Source organism: Dama dama, chromosome 2, assembly GCF_033118175.1.
Source record: "Dama dama isolate Ldn47 chromosome 2, ASM3311817v1, whole genome shotgun sequence".
Taxonomy (NCBI): Eukaryota; Metazoa; Chordata; class Mammalia; order Artiodactyla; family Cervidae; genus Dama; species Dama dama.
Genome location: NC_083682.1, coordinates 6,020,706 through 6,039,526, shown reverse-complemented (window position 1 = coordinate 6,039,526; position 18,821 = coordinate 6,020,706). Strand labels below are relative to the sequence as shown.

The 18,821-nt window shown below is 44.8% G+C and overlaps 1 protein-coding gene across 5 annotated transcripts in view; it reads right to left on the bottom strand.

Moving 5' to 3' along the window:
* The window catches only part of PC (pyruvate carboxylase), a 98,906-nt gene that overhangs the window by 77,931 nt on the left and 2,154 nt on the right, over positions 1-18,821 (bottom strand). For 4 of the 5 annotated variants that reach the window (XM_061162838.1, XM_061162857.1, XM_061162829.1 and 1 more), the window contains one exon: positions 16,418-16,454. The gene's annotated coding sequence lies outside the window, so the exon portion shown is untranslated. Of the gene's footprint in view, positions 1-16,417; positions 16,455-16,634; positions 16,715-18,821 lie in introns of those variants that run through there. The other variant, XM_061162848.1, reaches the window with a different exon arrangement.

Below are 18,821 nucleotides of genomic sequence, written 5' to 3'. Positions count from 1 at the left end.
AAAAGTTGCTTCCTAGAAAAAGATCAACGAAATTAACAAACCTTTAGCTAGATGAACTGAGAAAAACTAAGAAGACTCAAATTATTTGAAATCAGAAATGAAAAGGGGGACATTACTACCAATTCTACAGAAATAAAGAGGATTGTGAGAGATAACTATGTACAATAGTACACCAACAAACTGAATCACCTAGATGACATGGATGAATTCCTAGAAACATAAAGTCATCAAGATTAAATCACAAAGAAGTAGAAAATCTGCACTGACCTATAACTAGTAAGGAGATTGACTCAGTATTCAAAAAACTCCAACAAAAAAAAATCCTGGATCTGATGGCTTCACTGGTGAATTCTACCAAACATTTAAAGAATACCAACCCTCCTGAAACTTTTCCAAAAAATTGAAGAGGGGACACTTCCCAACTCATTCTATGAGGCTAGCACAATCCTAAAAACAAAGTCAGAAAAAGACCCTACAAGAAAAGAAAACTACAGATCAATATCCCTTATGAACACTGATGTAAAAATCCTCAAAAAATATTAGCAGACAGAATTCAGAGGCATATTAAAAGGATTATACACCAGAACACAGTAGGATTTACTCCTGGAATATAAGGATGGTTCAGCATATATAAAGATATATCAATGTAATATGCCACATTAACATTAATATGTAATATGCCATTAACAAAAGGGAAGGAAAGCCACCTGATCATCTCAATTGCTGCAAGAAAGCATTTAATAAAATTCAATACCCTTTCAGGGTAAAAAACACTCAGCAAAATAATAATAGAAGTAAAATACCACCACATAATAAACTCTATTCATGACAAAACCACAGCAAACACAATACACAATGGTCAAAGACTTAAAGCTTTTCCTGAAATCAAGAAGGATGCCACTTTCTCCACCCTATTCAACACAGTTACTAGGAGTTCTAGCCACAGCATTTAGTAAAGAAAGAAAAATTAAAGGCATCCAAATTGGAAAGGAAGAAGATCTGTTTGCAGATATGATCTTACATATAAAAATTCAAGATTCTACTAAAAAACTGTTAGAGCTAATAAATGAATTCAGCAAAGTATCAGGTTACAAAGTCAGCACACAAAAGACAGTTGTATTTGTATACATGAACAATTAATAATCTAAAAAGAAAATTACAAAACCAATTCCATTTACAATATCATCCAGAAGAATAAAACACTTAGGAATTAACCAAGGAGGTGAAAGACTAGTACAATGGAAACTATAAAACATTGCTGAAATTAAAGAAGACATAAATAAATGGAAACTCATCCCATGTTCATGGATTGAAAGACTTTTGTTGTTGTTCAGTCGCTCAGTTGTGTCTGACTTTTTGTGACTCCAAGGACAGCAACACACCAGGCTTCCCTGTCCTCCACCATCTCCTGGAGTTTGCTCAACTTATGTCCAGAGTGTGTGATGCCACCCAACCATCTCATCCTCAAGACTTAATACTGTTAAAATGTCAATACTACTGAAAGCAATCTACATATGCAAAGCAATCCCTATCAAAGTCCTAAAGGCGTATTTTTTGGTAAAAATAGAAAAACCCATCCTAATGGTATCTCAAGTGACCACAAATAGCCAAAATAATCTTGAAAAAGAAGAATAAAACTGGAGTATTGCAAAGCTATAGTAACCAATTACAGTGTGGTATTGGCATAAAGATAGACATATAGACCAATGGAAGGGAACAGACAGCCCAGAAATAAATTCTCACATGTATGGTCAAATGGTTTTTGACAAGGATGTCCCAAGAGTGTTAATCATGGAAAGGACAGTCTTTTCAACTAATAGTGTGAGGAAAACTGGATATCCACATCCCAAAGGATGAAGTTAGACCCTTACCCATACCATATGATGGATCAAGAACTTAAATGTAAAACCCAAAACAACAAAACTCTTATAAGAAAATAGGACAAAAGCTTCATGACTTTGGACATTGGATTCTCTGATGACATCAAACTCACAAATAACAAAAGAAAAAACAAATTCATCTTCATAAAAATTTTAAAATTTTGTGTATCAGAAGACATTATTCACAGAATAAAAAGGCAATCCCCAGAAAGGTAGACAATATTTGCAAATCATATATCTGATAAAGGGTTAATAATCAGGTGGCTCAGTGGTAAAGAATCCGCCTGCCAATACAGGAGACACAGAAGATGTGGGTTAGATCCCTGGGTCAGGAAGATCCCCCGGAGTAAGAAATGGCAACCCACCCCAGTATTTTTGCCAGGAAAAGTCCATGGGCAGAGGAGCCTGTAAGCTGCAATCCATGGGGTCTCAAAGAGTCAGACATGACTGGGCACGCATGCAACCAGAATACAGAGAGAAACTCCTAAAACTCAATGACAAAAAACCAAACAAGTCAATTCAAAAATGAGTAAAGGACTTGGATAGACATTTGTTCAAAGTAGATGCATAAATGGCCAATAAGCACATGAAAAGATGGAAAGTATAATGATAGTTGTCAGGGCCTGGAAGGGAGGGGAAAATGAAAGTTATTGTTTAATAGAGAGTTTCTGTTTTACAGGATGAAAAGAGTTAATGGGGAGAGATTGTGAGGTCGGTTGCACAACAATGTGAAATGGACTTAATACCACTGAACTTTATACTTAAAAATGGGTGGGCGGGTAAAGTTTGTGTGTATTTTACCACAATAAAAAAAAAAAAAGGAAAAATAAATAAATAGCCTTTTCGTTATCCAGACAGCATAGTGTGTGTTAGTTCCTCAGTCGTGTCTTACTTTGCGACCCCATGGACTGTAGCCTGGCTGTTCATGGAATTCTCCAGGCAAGAATACTAGAGTGGGTTGCCATTTCCTTCTCCATGGGATCTTCCTGACGCAGAGACTGAACCCAGGTATCCCGCACTGCAAGCAAATTCTTTACCGTCTGAGCCATCAGGGAAACCCCAGGCAACAAAAGGACAATATTAAACGGTTTTTAAGAAATACAAAAACAAACAACGAGGTCAGCCTGAAAGATCAATTTGGCAATTGCAGAATGACAGCCAGATCTCCCCAGGAATGCAAAAAATGTGTGAACTATGGGCAATTTCAGAAATCAAAAGGCCAAAATATTTAGAAAAAGATCTATGTGAAAATAGGAATCTGCAGCCAGAGTCAAAGGGGACCAGGGACTAAAATAGGATAATTTCATTTTGAAAATCACTGATACACTGTGCTATTGATAACTGTGCTGTTCTGCTCTCAAACGCAGCTCGGTCTACATCGGGAGTGCTAGGGCGGACCTGCCCTGGGCAAGACCCACCTGGCACAGAGGTTGCTGTTCACTTGCTCAGTCGGATCCGACTCTTTGCAACCCCATGGACTGCACCACGCCAGGATTCCCTGTCCTTCACTATCTCCTGGAGCTTGCTCAAACTCATGCCCATCGAGTCGGTGATGTCATCCAACCATCTCATCCTCTGTCGTCCCATTCTCTCCCTGCCTTCAATCTTTCCCAGCATCAGGGTCTTTTCCAATGAGTCGACTCTTGGCATCAGGTGGCCAAAGTATTGGAGCTTCGGCTTCAGCATCAGTCCTTCCAATGAATATTCAGGGTTGATTTCCTTTTCAGATTGACTGTTTTGATCCCCTTGCAGTCCAAGGGACTCTCAAGTCTTCAACACCACAGTTCAAAAGCATCAATTCTTCAGCGCTCAGCCTTCTTTACGGTCCAACTCTCACATCTGTACATGACTACTGGGAAAACCAAAGCTCTGACTAGACAAATCTTTGTCAGCAAAGTAATGTCTCTGCTTTTTAATATGCTGTCTAGGTTGGTCATAGCTTTTCTTCCAAGGAGCAAGTGTCTTTTAATTTCTTAGCTGCAGTCACCTTCTGCAGTGATTCTGTAGCCCAAGAAAATAAAGTCTGTCACTATTTCCAATGTTTCCCCATCTATTTGCCATGAAGTGATGGGACCAGATGCCATGATCTTCATTTTTTGAATGCTGAGTTTTAAGCCAGCTTTTTCACTCCTCTCTTTCACCTTCTTCAAGAGGCTCTTTAGTTCCTCTTCACTTTCTGCCATAAGGGTGGTGTCATCTGCATATCTGAGGTTACTGATATTTCTCCCAGCAATCCTGATTCTGCCTTATGCTCCATCCAGCCCGGCATTTCTCATGATGTACTCTGCATAAAAGTTAAATAAGTAGGGTGACAATATACAGCCGTGATGTACTCCTTCCCAATTTGAACCAGTCTGTTGTTCCATGTCCGGTTCTAACTGTTGCTTCTTGACCTGCATCCAGGTTTCTCATCAGGCAGGTAAGGTGGCCTGCTATTCCCATCTCTTCAAGAATTTTCCACAGATTGTTGTGATCCACAGTCAAAGGTTTTAGTGTAGTCAATGAAGCAGATGTTTTTCTAGAATCCTCTTGCTTTTTCTATGATCCAACGGATGTTGACAATTTGATCTCTAATTCAAATGTCTGCAAAACCAAGAGGGGCAGACCCTAGGGATTCCATCGTCCATTATAAACTCACACAGTGGCCTCTCAGACAAATCAGTGTCTCGTGAGTTTGAAATGAGTGAGTCAGATTACCCGGCCAGACCCAAGCATCAATGTACTGCAATTCTGATGAAACAGCCCAAACCGCCTCCAAAACATCACTGTGATGCTGGTAGTCTTATTCTCAAATGTGAAACCCGAAGACCAACGATCAAGGCAATCAAGGCAAACCTGTGATTCAGCTTTCAAAGTTTCAAAGGGCACATGGACAGAGCCCAGAGTCCACCCAAGGTGGGAGGTCAAAGAAGACCTTACCTCCAGTGATGTGGGGACTTCCAAGGATGCTGCCTCAGAAAATGAGTAAAGTAGAAATAAATCTGATCTATTCTTCACGCCCCAAAGCTACCTGCACGAAAAATCAAGTGTCTATCTTTGGCACTGAGCAGTTGGAGAAACAAAAAAACTCACCCTAAGAAGTTGCAATCACAAGACAACCATCACAGATTTGTGGTTCAAATTCCCACCACAGGTGGTCAGAAAACAAGGCTTATACTGCTGGTGGGAAGAAGGATAAATTAGTACAACCACATTTGAATAGTTTTGCATAACCAGGAAGAGTGAGACATGGCAGAAATTCCACTTCTAGTTTACAACTTGGAAAAACTATGTAAGAATGTGCACATCAGGGCTATTCCTAAGAGCAAACACATGGGAGCGGCTCACAGGCTTCCTGGCAGCAGGAACAACAGGCACACTGCAGTGCATTCATTCAGTGGAGAGCTGCGCAGCGGTGAAAACTCAAGGAGTCACACGTGTTCCTGGATGTGAACAAAGCCACAGAAAACTACAGTACAACTCCAGGTCTATGATGTTCAAAGCCAGGCACAACTAAATAATATATTATCTAGAAATTGTTCATGAGTGGTAGAACTATCGAGAAAATCAAAAGAATGATTACTACAAAAGTCAGAATAGTTGTGGGGGTAAGGGCACTTAGGGGACTTCTATGGTCACAACCTTTTATTCCTTAACTTGGAGGAAGGGAACATATACGTTCATTTTATTATTTTGTTGTGTGTATGTGTACTTGTTTAACATGTCTTCTGGGGACTTCCCTGGTGGTCCGGTGCTTAAGACTGTGTATTTTCAACGCAGGGGATGTGGGTTCCATCCCTATTTGGGGAACCAAGATCCCATATGCCCAGTGGTGTGGCCGAAAAAAAAAAAGTCTTCTATGTGATATATTTTGCAATAAACATATGGCAAAAAGAAAAAAAAAACTATGGAATGCTACACAGCTGTTAAAGAATGAGGCAGACATCTGTCCTAATATGTGAAGATCTCCAAGATACACTGATTAATGAAAAGCACACAGGCAAAGAGAGGATGTAGGAGGAAAAAAGAACGGAAATATACTTCTATTTTAAATGGCCACATCATCTCTAAAAGGATAGATAAGACACTTTAACCAGCTCTAAGGAGCTGAACCGGGTTATAATGAAGAGAAAGCAAAAGGACATTTTTATACATTTAGACATTTGTACCAGGCACAAGTAGTACTGAGCTAAAATATAAAACTTTTTTAAGTCAAGTCCTAATCCTTTGGGTTGCTGCTTGGTAACCTGTTAAAAAACTCTACCAGGTTCAAGGGTGGTGCCTCTGGCTGTTACCTGGGTCACACCTGGGCTTCCTTCGCCTTATCAGTAACTGTTTCACCAAATCTCAGGTTTCAGAGTTGGAAGCTCCTCTGTCATCTCACAAGATTTCACAGCAAGGGTACAACTTCAGCCCATCCAAGCCCAGAATCCCACAAAGACCCTGTGATGTTATGATATAATAAAAAATACATATTTGGTCTTTGTCCTAGGTTCCTGGAGCAAGAGTTTCTAAAACCCTTGGAATTTCCTGCATGATGAGGTGAAAGGAGCATCTTTTGTTATTCGCAAAACCCCTTTTCAACCACCTGACTCTCTCGGTGAGCCCCTAGATACAGCTTCAGGATGGAGGCAGGTTGCTAGAGGAAGCAACCATGTGACTAGAGGATTGGATTTTCCGCCCTACCTCCAGACTTCTAGGAAAGGGAGAGGAACTTGAGATTGAGTTAGACACCAATGGCTGATGATGCCCACACAAAGGAATCTCCACAAATACCCTAAACAACAGCATTCTGGGAACCTCCTGGTTGGTGACTGCCAGAAGGGTGAGGCACCCCAGCTCCATGGGGACAGAAAATCTTATGCCTGGATCCTTCCAGACCTCACCTAAAGTACCCCTTTATCTGGCAGTTTATTTGTAACCTTTAAATTAAATCAGTAAATATAAGTAAGGTGCTTTTCTGAGTTCTATGAGCCATTACAGAGGAGAAGGGGACAACAGAGGATGAGCTGGTTGAATGGCATCACCGACTCGATGGACGTGAGTCTGAGCAAGTTCGGGGAGTTGGTGATGGACAGGGAAGCCTGGCATGCTGCAGTCCATGGGGTTGCAAAGAGTCGGACACGACTGAGTGACTGAATTGAACTGATGAGCCATTACAGCAAATTATCAAACCTAGGTGGGAATCCCCTATTTATAACCGGTTGGTCAGAAGTACAGGTAGTAGTAACTATACAGGTGACTGAAGTAGGGACAGTCTTGTGGGACTGAACCCTTAACCTGTGGTATCTGCACTAACTCCACATGGTCAGTATCAGAACCAAACTAAAGTGTCGATCACCCAGTTGATGTCAGAGAATTTGTTGGCATTGGAAAAAACAGTACACATTTGGTGTCTGAAATGTTGTAGGTTAAAAACGCTATCAAAGACCCCTGACTGGGGTCCCATCAGCCACTTGAGTTTACTCTGCTGGGCTGGCTGATCTGGGACAAAAATCTCAAAACTGCAGTGACTGAATCGTCCCTCTGGGGCCACGGGGCTGCTAGGAATGGCTACATTCCAAATCCAAAACCCTCTGCCCCAGAAACGTCCTTCATCCGCCCACTGGAGAGAAAGACTCTGGTCTCAAGAAAACTCAGTTTGCTCAGGGAATTCTGCGTTGGGATTAACAGCTCATCTCCAAAAATGGCACCCCATTCCAACTCCCTATTTCTACACGTTTCCACTTCCCCTGCAGAGGACGAGATGGTTGGAGGGCTTCACCGACTCAATGGACATAAGTCTGAGCAAACTCCAGGAGACAGTGAAGGACAGGGAAGCCTGGTGTGCTGCAGCCCACAGAGTCGCAAAGAATTGAACATCACTGAGTGAGTGAACAGCAGCAACGACCACTTCCCTGACGTCAGTCCTTCGACTGTATGAATGGGTTGCTTTTCCTGCTCAGCATTTCAGGATGGAGGCAGAGTTGCAAATTAGAGCTCTCCAAGTCCTCTCTCCACTCTGCCCCATGAAAACCATTTTTTTGTGTTCGCTTCCTCCTTCCCATCGCCACCCCTTCCCTGGTCCACGCAGGCAGCAACAGCAAGTCTGAATTGCAGCAATGGCCTCTCAGAGCTGGTCCCCTACCCTGACCTCTTGCCTCTCCCCATGCCAGGCCAACTGGCCCACTGCTGCCAGAGTTTTCTCAAAATCCCAGTCACCTTTGGTGGGGGGGCGGGGGTGGGGGCGAGGTGGGGTGGGGGCGAGCAGGGGTCGCCAGCTCAAGCATCTCCAAGGCTCCTCACCTAAAATGCCAACAGGCAGCTGGGCACACACAGAACCCCCAGCCCTGATGCTCGCTACTCCCCAACAGCATCCGTTCTATCAACTAAGTGCCAGGGTCCTGCGGGTTCAGTGGAAAACAAAGCAGACACAAATCTCCATCCTCGTAGATCATCCATCGCCTGCCTCCTGCCAGTGAGGCTGGGGGCATCACCCCTTCAGAGCCTGGCTTTTCTCAGCACATGACTTTGCTCCATGTGCCACTGCCTGGGTGCCGTGTCCTCCTCTCCACCGACCCAGATGGGACTCTGGGCCAATTCTCCCAAGACATCCTTCCTGAGCAGTTCTCCTCCCGCCCAGTCCCCTCAGCCTGCAGGTCCCTGGCCTCACGTGGTCTGCTCTCCACGGGCCCCATCCACACAGCCACCACCAGGACGCGTCCACTAAGCGTCGGGTCACGTTATTTCACTAAATCCCTCCAATAAGCCCCCTGAGGAAGGTATTTTTTTTCTCAAGTTTTAAACTTTTCACTTTGTTTTGGGAAATAGCTGATTAAGAATGCTGTGGGAGTTTCAGGTGAACAGCGAAGGAACTCAGCCATACGTATACATGCATCCATTCTCCCCGAAACCCCCCTCTCATCCAGGCTGCTCCATAACATTAAGCAGAGTTCTCTGTGCTACACAGTAGGTCCTTGTTGGTTATCCATTTTGAATACAGCAGTGTGTACATGACCTTCCCAAACCTCCTAACTATCCCTTCTCTTGGCAACCAAAACTTAGTTTTCTAAGTTTGTGAGTTTCTTTCTGTTTCGTAAGTTTATTTGCATCATTTTTTTTAGACTCCACATATAAGGGGTGTCGTATATTTCTCCTTCTCTGTCTGACTTACTGGACTCAGTATGACACTCTCTAGGTCCATCCAAGTTGCTGCAAATGGCATGATTTCATTCTTTTTAATGGCTTAGTAATATTCTATTGTATGTATATGTGTCACATCTTCTTGATCCATTCCTCTGTCGATGACATTTTAGGTTGCTTCCATTTCTTGGCTATCGTAAAACAGTGCTGCAATCAACAGTGGGGTGCATGTATCCTTTTGGATCATGATTTTCTCCAGATATATATATGCCCAGGAGTGGGACTGCAGGGTCATATGGTAGCTCTAGTTTCAGTTTTCTAAGGAATCTCCACACTGGAGATTCTCCACAGTGGTTGTACAAATTTACATTCCCACCAACAGCCCACGAGGAAGGTCTTCTTGCCCCTATTTTCTAGATGAGGAAACCAAGGCTCACGGAGCCTAGGGAAGTCGCCAGAGTGACAGGCTACGTGGGGAAGCCTAAGCCCAAGCTCCCTGGCTCAGCCATGGCCATGCTACTCCCCTGGTAATTTTCTACACTCGTTTTTGCATTTAGCATCTCACTGGCCACAGAAACCGCGCTCAGTGAATGGAAACCGTGACTGTTCTCGTCAACCAGTCACCACGAGAGCGAGCGTGAGTTCGGTTCCGGCACACACATCCTTCTCTCCTCGACCACAGGACAAGCCACCTTGGCTGGGGCCATGTCGTCAGATGCTCTGTGGCCTTACAGCGTCCAGCAGCCGTGCCTGCCACAGATGCTGAGCAAAGGCCTGAGGAGGGAACAAACAGCTCCTTGGAATAATGCACAGTAGCAACTTTTGCCTTTCTTAAACCATTCAGTCAATTGCAAAAAGTCAAGATTAGATCACGGGAGATTTATTCTGCCAAATACTGAAATTGCCGTTTAAGAATACCAGAAGTAAAAAGCGATGGAAAGATGGTTTGCATCAGCAAAAACAAAAACAGCTGTTTAGCAACTGACTAGAATAAAATAGTCAAAATCCAGAACAGCTGAGGAAAGCTGTAAGGTCTTGGGCAACATGGCGGGGGGCGGGGGGATCCCCGCCCTGAGTGGACTCCCACAAGTCCAAGTGACAACAAACGGCTTTGGGGCCAAAAGCAGCCAACATTGATCAAGAAATCAAATAGGAAGTTGGAGAGTTTCAGGTTGGTCTTCTCAGACCTGAGACATCACACTCTGATATTCTGTTGGGACAGTAGGAAGAACTCAAGGCCAGGAATCCGAATTGCTGCTTCCCAAACACGACTCTGCCTCTTACATCAGTCTCTGGATCCCCCCGAACCTCTGATCCATCATCCATGACAATGAAACCATGACCTTAACCTGTCCCGGGGAGAAATGTCCAATAAAGAATAAAACTATAAGGAAAATTATTAACAACAAAAGCAACAGAACATCAGCAGTGGGTTCCATCGTATCCTGGGATACGCTAGTTGAGATTAGATCCCAGTATTTGTTGAAACTTGACGGCCAGCGGGTAAGAGTGAGGCTGTCGTTAGCAGATGATAGTAGTTGTTCCATTTTTCCAGAGGTAAAGGTTAAATTCACCTTTACGGGAAAAAAAAAAACAAAACTTTTTTTTTCTTTCCTATGTTGTAATTCCATTCTGCTATTCCCAAGCATTCAGTAAAACTTTGTGAAATATCTGATAGTATTTTCAAAAGATGTACTTTGAGAAGCTATGCGATAGATCTGTTTGTGTAGATCTGAAGGCAAAATATCAACAGTATGAGGAAAGAGGCCACAGCTCTGAGACAGGTAGAACTAGGTTACATGAAGAAGAGTAAATAGACAGCTGGCCAAGAAAATAAGTAATCCAGGTAGATTTCATTCAACAAATATTTTTTGAGCCCCAACTATGTCCCAGGTTTGGTGGAACACACAACAAGCACTCCTTAGGTATTTCTAAAAGTACTTGCAGAGGGAACTTGGTAAAAAAATTCCTACAGGTTAAGTGTGAAAGTAGCTTGAGTAATTGTCATTTAGGGACTATATTGACATGTTTCTTGGTCAGGAAACCAAGGTCCCACATGCTGTGGAATGACGACAAAATGTTTTTTAATTAAAGTGGTTGTATCATTAAAAAAAAAAAAAAAAAAAGCCCTTCTGATGAATTGCTTATCTCTTTCTGCTTTCAAGATTCTTTGATCATGGCGTGTCTATGTGTGAATCTCTTTAATTTTATCCTACTTGGAGTTCACTGAACCTCTCGGGTACCTAAATTATTGTTTTTCATCAAATTTGAGAAGTTTGGGGCTATTATTTCTTCAAACTTCATTCTGCTCCTTTTGCTCTACCCTCTTTCTAGGACTCCCATCATGTGTATGTTGTAGATGTCTGAGGCTCTGTTTCTTTTCCCTCACTCTTTTTTCCTCTTGTTCCTCAGTGTTTAATCTCAATACACCTATCTTCAAGTTTGCTGATCCTGAGAACTCCCTGGCAGTCCAGTGGTTAGGACCCCACGCTTTCACTGCTAAGGGTGTGGGTTCAGTCCCTGGTCAGGGAACCAAGATCCCACAAGCCGCATGGCAAGGCCTTTAAAAAAGAAAAAAAAAAAAAGGCCAAACAAAGTTTGCTGTTTCTTCCACTTGCCCAACTCTGCCGTTGAGCTTCTCTAGTGATTTTTTTCACGTTAGTTATCATAATTTTCAACTCCAGAATTTTTTTTATAATTTCTATCACTTACTGATCATATTTGGTGAGGCACGGCTCTCATACTTTTTTTAGTTCTTTAAACATATTTTTCAGCAGATGATTTAAAACCTTCTGTTTAAAGTCCAAGGTCTGAGTTTCCTCAAGGGATGGTTTCTACGGATTGCATCTTTTCCTGTTGTACATGCCATTCTTTCTTGTTTTTACATGCCTCATAATTTTTTGTTGAAAATAAGATTCAGCCATTTTTCTTGAATAAATGTACCTTGGGTTGCTGCAAGCCTTTGGTTAACTTAGAGTTCTGAACAAGTTGATTTTGCCAGTTTTCTTTTCTTATACAGAGGAGTATCTTTCAGAAGTCCTTATTACACCATTCCCCAGGAATCTACATCTCATATGGCATTTAAAAAGAGGTTTTCATCCCCCTAAACAACTTTTTGAAATATATATGGGTAAAAGAACTCTGATACTTAAATACTCTGTACTTGGTCTTAAGCTCTAAATAGTGTTACAAATGCCACACTGCTCTAAATTTTTCAAAACTCTGATTTAAAAGACACAGCAAAAATTTTTTAACACATAATTTTATAATCCCAGCATCCAGAAAAAAAAAAAACTGGAATAACATTTCCAAATAACAAATGAGGTGTTAACATTCTCAGATTACCAAAATTAAGGTGTTCTACACCTTGTTTTACCTGTCTCGAGTAAAAGCATCACGGCTCTTGTTCTGTGGGAACAGATCAGAGCCACAGTTTGATAAGGGCATGTGGGCTATTTTTAAAGCTGCACTGTATGATGCAATAAAAGATTACATACGTTGCAATCCTTTTCTCATGTACATTTTGGTGGTTTCACTTTTTTTTTAAAAGAGTTATTTATTTACGGGCTCTGCTGGGTCTTCATTGCCGCACCTGGGCTTTCTCTAGTTGTGGGGAGCAAGGGCTACTCTAGTTGCAGTGGGTGGGCTTCTCATCGGGGCGGGCTCAGTAGTTGCGGCACACAGGCTTAACTGCCCCATAGCGTGTGGAATCTTCCTGGACCAGGGATTGAACTGGTGTCCCTTGTCAACCGCAGGCAGATTCTTTACCACTGAGCCACCAGGGAAGCCCTTAAAAAGTCTTTATTTTTTTTTTTTAGCTGCACGGCATGTTGGATCTTCATTCCCCAACCAGGGTTTGAACCTGCAACCCCTACATGCATTGGAAGTGCAGTATCTTAACCACTGGACCACCAGGGAAGTACCAGTTTCACATTTCTTTTTGCCAGAAAAATGCTGGTCCAAACAACTGAGTATGTTTGTGTGCTTGTCCCATTATACCTCAGGCGACATTTTTAGAGCCGAAATCACCATGTCAGATGCTTTTTTTAAGGCTTAGGTTTCAACTATCTTAATGCCCTTAATGCCCTGCCCTGTAGTGGAGCATATTTTCCTCTCTTAAGTTGGAATTTTACTGTTTAAAATAAGTATTAGCAGATGACAAGTAAGCATATGAAAAGATGCTCAACATCATTAGTCACCCAAGAAATTCAAACTGAAACCACCATGAGATACCACTACATACCTTTTAAAATGGCTAAAATGAAAAACACTGACCATCTCCAGAGTTGGTGAGGATGGAGGGACCAGCTCACTCACTGCAGGTAGGAATGTAAAATGACACAAGCGCTTTGGAAAATGGCTCGGCAGTTTAAGTTAAACACACACCTACCATACCATCCAGCCACTCCACTCCTATGCCTCTGCCCAAGAGAAAAGGAAGTATATGACCATACAAAGACTTGTACACAGAGGGTCATATAAGCTTTATTTAAAATTGCCAAAAACTGGAAACTAAAATGACCAATTACAAGTGAACAGACAAATTGTGGAATATCCACTAACGGAATATTACTCAGCCATTGAAAGAACTGTTGATACATGCAACACGGACAAACCTCAAAATAATTATGCTGCGTGAATGAAGCCAGACAAAAAAGGAATACATATTATACAAGTTCACTTACATAATATTCCTGAAAGTGCCAACTAATTTATAATAACAGAAAGCAGTTAGTGATTACTTGGAGATGGGGGAAGCAGAGAGGAGTGAGTGGGAAGGATAACCAAGGGACACTTTTGGACAATCACTATCTTAACTGTGCTCATGATTTCACAAGAGTATGCATATGTCAAAACATAAATGGTACACTTCAAATATGTGCAATTTTTATGCTAAAAATACCTCAATCAAGCTGTGTAAAAAAATAAGATAAAACAGTATAGGAATGTATAAGAAAATTTAAGAGTCAGTTTATTAGATTTACAGGAATATGGAAGATTTTGTTAATCAGAAAACTGCAAGTATTAACTAAAGGAAGCTGAATATAATTCATAAACTCAACTTAAAATCTTCATATGAGTTAAGATTGCAAATAGATCTAGTGTTAACCCAAAGGCCCCTTAAAATGATTGTGAACATGTTCTAGAATCACAAATAGAACAGAAAGATTTGTAGGCTACACTTAAAAGTTAGATGTAAAAGACTGGCCCTTAAAGGAAGAATGAGATTTCTGAGTCTGTGGCTTAAACAAACTGAAAATCAATTTTTTCAACCAAAGTTACTTCTGAAAAATCTTTGCATTATACAAAAACCCAGGGTAAGGGGATAAAAAAAATCTTACCCCAACGTGCCACTCACCAGTCACCCAAAACTCACCAAGTCACTTAGTCCCTCCAAACCTCAGTTTCCTCATTCATGAGAGGAGTGTTTTCCAGGATAAAGAATCTACTTATTATGAATGATTTAAGATTAATAAATTTTGTATTGATAAAACAGCACGTTAGAAAAAGCACTCAGAGAAGCATACAGTGATGCGCAAATCGAAAAGATTAGCAGCACAATCTCAGTCTATGGTAACTGCAGACAGACCCTGGGCTGACCAGTGACAGGCGTTGGAAAGGTGACACATACATCCTCAGAGACAAAGCATGACTCAGCACAGCCAGACCGTGGAATTTTCCCGAGGCGTCAGCCAGGATGTCAACAAGGAGAGGAGCTGCAGCATGTGGCATCTGGCCCCACTGCAACACACAGCTGGTGGAAATGTACTTAAAGCAGCCCTGGACATCCCAGCCTGCCCCACCCTCCCCCTGGCCTGCAGGCAAATCAGGATGAGCGGGTGAGGAATGGCAGCAATGTGGGCATGTTGAGATGACCAGGAGTTATGCCTTCTGGCATAAAAAAAAAAGCCACATCCACCACCCTCCAGGATCACCAAGGAGACGAGAGGAGGAGGACAGGGGAGGGCAGGAACCTTCAATGGCAGAGTCTTAGTTACGGTAACTAAGCAAAGCTCTGGGGACTCAGGAAGGATGCAGGGACTGAGAAGCCAAGCAAGCTTTAACAAATTAGATGATCTGGGAGAAGAAGGCCCGTCCTGGCGACTTTCCAATGGATGGATTTGGGGAAGACACACAATAAAAGATGACACTCTGGTGGGGGGTTGGGAGGGGGAGGAAAGGGGTCAGAATCTTGGATTTTGCTCATTAGCTTCCTCTGGGCCCCCATTTCTCAGTTCCCTAAGAGAGGTGGTTTGGGATCGTCACCCAGCTGCTCCTCTGCTCCTCACAGGGATGCCAGTTAAGAGTGACAACATTCAACTCTGTCAGCCAAGACGGAAGGCTGAGAGCAGAGAGAAGAGGGCAGTGGAAGTTTGTGGAGGGTGGAGTCTGTCAAAGGTCCAGGGGCATTTCCACTCATACCATCTGCCTTAACACTCAGCCTGCTTTTCCAAGCAAATGCCATCTCAGGGTGGAAAACAGCCACTGCTGCTGGCCCAAGACCTAGGATATGTGAGGACATGGAAAAATCTCATGATGGAGAACAGCTTATGGGTCTTGAAGGGTTATCTGAGAAAAATCCCTGGGCAAAGGAATCCCCACACTGAGCACTGGCCTGAGCTCTGGGCAACACGGTCCCTGAGCCAGGAACCTGGCTGCGAAACGGGGGCAGCGGATGGCCGGCCTCTGGGTGGAGCGGGGAGGCATATCAGTGTCTGAAATGCAGGCAGGCTGCTGCATGGAGCCAGGACCATGCCCGGCCAGGGCGCCCTCTCAGACCATCAAGGGCACCCCCGGCCCACTGACTTCGGAATTCAGGCTGAGGAGAGGCACCAGGATCAGAGCAATCAGTGGCATTTCCTGCAGGAGGGGCAACCTTAAGAGCAGGAGGTTGTCCAGGGCCATGCTGCCACACGGAGGGCCACGGGGAAGTAGGGGCAAGTCCACTGCCCCGCCTGCATTGTTCTGGGGACATGCGTCCAGTGCTGTTTCAGCCAGCCAACAGAGCCACCCCCTGCAGCCTCCCCAGGTCCCTCGGCCCAGCTGCCTGCCCTCCACATGGACTCAAGGGGTCTCCTCAGAGGCTGCCTGGCCCTACAGGGGGGCTTCCTGAGGTCCTGAGGAGCCACACCCCACTCCCCCTGACAGGCCTCCTGAGCCACACCCTTCCAGAAGTTGGGCCTCCTGCTGAGGCGGGCTAGCTGCCAACTGGGGCCAGCAGGGAGCCAGACACCATGGTCTTGTGAAAACCAAGAAAACCAAAAGCGCTAGGAACAGACAAAGACTGCTTATATTTTCCAAAAATCGGACTGCTTGGCCTTTTTTATTGACTGAGCTTGATCAGTGACCCGCCAGGGCTGCTGACATCTACAGCGGCTGCTCCTGGAGACGACCCACACACATCCCACTGACCTGGATCCAGGCACAGGACTTACCCTCAGTGTTTGTCGGCTCTCGGAAGGCAGGCACTATCTAAATAAAAGAAGAAGACAGTGTTACCCCGATTCTCTCCAAGTGCTCCCCAGAGAACCCAGGCGAGACAGGAGCACACACTTAGAACCCAGAGCAGAACTGCTGCTGTGCTTCCGCCCCCGGCCGGCCCCCTGATCTAAGGGAGGGGTACCTGGGGGCGGGGGTGGGGTGGGGACACACCAGGCCACACAGGGCTGAGAGCACCTGCGCTCTGCCATCCAACTGCCTGGGCTCCACTGCCTTGCCACCCGCTCCCAGGACTACTCAAGGCTTGTCTCCTCCTCCGTGAAATGGGAGTGACACCTCCACCCAGGTCAGAGAGCTGCTGAGGAGGTCACACACGCTCCAAGTGCTGGCACCCCGCCTGGTACAGAGGACGCGCTCAGACCTTAGCCGATGGGCCCAGTAAGAAGCATTTAAGTAAAGCTCTTTTCTGGCACCCCCTACACAAGAACAGGAAGTTCTAGAAACTTCTCTCCTTTGATCTGAAGTGCCTGGTCCTCCTGCCCACTCCATCTAGCCCCAGGCCTATCTTCTCTGCAGAGCCTTCTCCAATCCTTAGGAGTTGCCTCCCCTCCGGGTTCTCTGAGTTTGGTTCCTGTCTCTCTCTGCAACCTGACACACAAACGAAGAAGCCATCGCGTCTCCTATTTCCCTGACTATGTCCTCACATCCCTCCCTGCAGAGAGCAGCACCCCTGCCCCGCCCACTCCACACACACGCACACACACGAAGAGCATACCCTGTGTTTGGACCCATGGGAGCCCAGATAGTGGCTCCTGACCATGTTCTGGAGTTTACAGACTGACCGCTTGTTTTTGAATGACCACACTTGTCCGTCAGCTTTAACGACTGGTCAGGAAAGAGCAAAATGGAGACACAGGCCAATGCACCATCAGATGAACTAAGGCCGTATTCCGAGAAAAGCAATTGCCTTGGTAGATTATGTCAAGACTGAAAATGAATGTTTGGGGCTTTCAATTCATTAAAATACTTCTTGAGCACATACCTTGCACAGGGCACTGTGCCAGAAGGCACAGGCTCTGCTCCCCAAGTGCCAAAAAGCAGGTTGTTGGGGGCGAGCTAAGAGAGGTTAACAACAGGATAACACATGAGATGAACCCAAGCAGGTACCCTGAGCCTGGAGAGTGTGGGGCGGACCCCAGCTGCGCCCTCTGCAAGCTGGTTGACTCTGGGGGAGTTATGCACCCACGGTTCCTCATCTGTAAACAAGGAGCTAACAGTACTTTTGTCGTAGGGTTGTTGTGATAAATAATACATAAGAGGGGCTTAGCAAGGTCCCTGCCACCTCATAGTAAGAGCTCAACAAAGGCTGGCTTTTATTATAACAAGAAATCATTATTTATCATCATTATGATTAAAAGAGAGAACCCAGGTTCAACTCAATAGATTCAGCAAGGCTTAATGCAGAAAAGTCTGAAGAGTAATTTCGCCAGGACAAGATAAGAGGAAAAGGCCTGCAGAGAACAAGGTCACCAGGAATAAGAGCAGAGCAGGGGGCAGCAGCGAGTCGTCTCAGATGAGGCTAGGCAGAAGAGGGTACCCGCGGGGCCAAGTGGAAGAAAGAGCCCAGGAGGTGGGGTCCCGCCTTTTCCTTCAGTAAGAGGGCATGGTTTCCTCTTTTCGTCATCTTCCCATCCTCCACTATCAGGCCCCACTCCTTTGACAGTTTGGCAAAGTTTCCACAGCTGAGGCTAGAGGCAGTTAGGACAGAAGGGAAGACAGGGTCAAGCAGGCCCAGGTGAACCTTCAAAGAGAGCAGGCAAAACGCCCCACTTCTGTGAAGGACGTCTCCGGAAGAGAAACTAGCCCCCAAAACAGGCACACTTTCCGGATGGAGGGAAGAGGCCCCGCTCAGAAGAGTAAGATGCTCCTGGGAGGCAGCCAGAGAGAAGGCCCATAGTCCTCAAGGGCAACGCCGAGGTGCATGAAGTGTCCCACTCACACAGAAGGGTGCTGGGGAGGGATGTGGATGGTCCGGGGCTGCCCAGGCCCTCCGCCCAGACCCTCCGATTTGTGACAATCATCCTTGCAGCACCAGAACGGGCTGCAACTTGGAACGAGACCTCGGTCTGCAGTCCCGCAGAGCCCTAGTCCCCCCGCCCCGGGGAGCAGTGTCAGGACAGGCACCGATCACAGCACCCAGGGCTCTGGAAGCGAGACAGAAGAAAAGAAGGCAGAGGGCCAGAAAGGAAGAAAAAGGCAAGCCGCCCGTGCAGGCGCATCGAAGGCAGCAGGGACCCACCGGGCTGGCGCCACGGCAGACCTCTCTGAGCAGTGACGCTGGAGGTGACAGTCGATCGAGCTGGAGCAGGCTTCGGGAAAGAAAGAGACAGAGATAAGGCG